Raw genomic sequence first — 2,438 nt, 5'->3', positions numbered from 1 at the left:
CTAGAATTTTGCAGTTAGGTGTTAACTATAGCACAACCTCCCCTTTTGCATCGCTAACAATAATTAACTTTCTTTGAACGCTGCATTCTAAGCCCTTTTTATATATATATATATATATATATTCATCTTATTCTAACAATAATTTTTGAGATAACTTTGGGTCGCGGATGTACACATGAAGACACTGGGTGTACAGAGAAGTTATGTACATTGTGTGAGATGGCTTCTCTGGCCCAGGCTCCAGCTGTGTGGGGAAGACTTTGCAATGCCGACCAGAGCATTGGATTTGAAGCCCAGCAGGACCTACCAGGTGGAAGAGGAGAGCAAGGATGACAAATGTGTCATCAGCAAGCTGCTCAAAGGCATCCCTCTGGCCACCAGGGACACCGGCCCAGAGCCTGAGCTAGGACCGGGGACTTCACTGCCACGTCCCAAGGAGGTCATCAAGGGAAACATCAAGACTGTGACAAAGTGCAAGCTCAATGAGGATGACAAGAAGTTCAGGATGGTCCATACCTTCAGGATCAAGACCCAGAAGGCCTCCAAGGCTATTGCAAGGAGAAAGAACTGGAAGAAGTTTGAGAACTCAGAGTTTGACACACCAGGGCCCAATGGGGCCACCACCATGGTTAGCAATGACGTCTCTATGACATTCATTGCCAGCAAAGACCACCTGAACTTCCAGGAGGAGGAGGACCCAATGAACAAACTCAAGGACCAGAAGACTGTGTGCTGCTGCATCTGCAAGTGGGACCACTGGATCACCCGCCACCCCTCCAGGGACACACTGAGGTCCATCAGAAGGAGCTGGCCAAGCAGCTGGACCTGTCCACTGGTGAGAAAGAGAAGGTACCCAGAGAGCTGGAGCCTGTGCAGGCCACTCAGAACAAGACTGGGAAGTACCTGCCACCATGCCTGAGGAGTGGTGCTACCCACCGTGGGGAGACCATGCAACCTAACCACAGAGCCGGCGACAATGCAACCATCCACGTCACCTACTTGCCCGAGGGCACGCGTGAGACTGACCTGCAGGAGCTCTTCTGGCCTTTTGGCTCCATCTACCTGGCCAAGGACAAGACCACTGGCCAGTCTAAGGGCTTTGCTTCCCTTAGCTTCCACTGCCATGAGGACGCCACCTGCGCCATTGTCAGAGTGTCAGGCTTTGCCTACAACCACCTCATCCTCAACGTCCAGTGGGCCAAGCCATCCACCAACTAAGCCAGTTGCTGCTGCTGCCACTACCACCTGTGCCCTTCATGACAAAAGGCAGCCTCTGGGAACAGGGGACTCTCATGACAGTGAAAGAGCTCAAAATGGAAAAAAAATTGCCTGAGATGGCACAGCTAAGCAAAAGGTAAAACTAGATTCATAAGTAGAGAGTCTGTTTCCAGCACTTGAAATGAACCCAGTGAGCTATGCTGCCTCTTGAATACTATCTTGCCTTGTAATATGATCATGGTGATAGTCTTTAATAAAATCGCTCATCATCAAAAACATACACATTGAAAACTGCAATAAAAACATATCTTCACATTAAAGTCACCATATGCTACCATCAAGTTGAACTGTTGTTTGCAGTTAATTGCAACTATTTTATAAGGAAACAAAATTGGCATTTGAAAGAGTTGTAACCAAGATATTATTACTTGGGTTGCTAAGTTGCATGGCAATTTTTAAAAAGTAATGGTGTGCACATGAAATAAATAATGTTCAGTCATGTAAGTTGCACTTTCTACAACAAATGGGTCTATACACTTGAACCTAGTCTCCCTGCTTGGAGTCATACCTTGAAAAAACAAAAAACAGAAACTGGAAGCATTATCTACTTAGCATTTTCATTTTAGATTAAACAGATTCTACTCCCAGTTCCCTGGTAATTATATATAATTAAAAAGCACAGAGGAATGTGTGTAAAAGCACAATGAAGTAATAATCATGTGAAGAGTATCTTATTTTAGCTCACCACTGAAGGGAAGTTGCTTTTATTCAGATTAATTTGTGAAAGGACTGATGAGAACATGACAGAGTGAGACAGAAGGGAGCATGTTCTTTCAAATTGCTTTGCTCAGAAAACACGATTAATGAAATACAGCTAATTGCATAAATGCTACAGAAGGCATTATCACTGAGTATACTTTAAAGGTTATGCTTTTGGAGGATTTGAGAAGGGGGAACTATCCTATTTTTCAGAATCTTTGCTAAACTTCATTTGACTCAAATCCTGTCCTAAAACAAGGTTGAATAGGAGTACCGGCCTAGAGCCAAGGCCAGACTATGTGTAGGCCTTACATTGCATAACACACTGCTCCTAACTCTTTTGCATTCTCCAGAATAGACAAGGATAGAAATGTCGACTCTGCCAATTAAGTCATATATGTGTTTAAGAGCAATGTATTAGATATCGATAGCTGAGTTCTACGCTATGCAGCATGCAAAGC

At 44.3% G+C, this 2,438-nt stretch overlaps 1 pseudogene; it reads left to right on the top strand.

Annotated features, from left to right (window-relative positions):
• Positions 1–265: 265 nt before the first annotated feature.
• On the top strand, positions 266–1,218 carry LOC100339136 (eukaryotic translation initiation factor 3 subunit G pseudogene; annotated as a pseudogene).
• The last annotated feature ends 1,220 nt before the right edge of the window (positions 1,219–2,438 follow it).

The sequence above is a fragment of the Oryctolagus cuniculus genome, chromosome 11 (genome assembly GCF_964237555.1).
Source record: "Oryctolagus cuniculus chromosome 11, mOryCun1.1, whole genome shotgun sequence".
NCBI lineage: Eukaryota > Metazoa > Chordata > Mammalia > Lagomorpha > Leporidae > Oryctolagus > Oryctolagus cuniculus.
The sequence above is the reverse complement of the archived record's forward strand: the minus strand, read 5'-3'. Positions and strand labels throughout refer to the sequence as shown.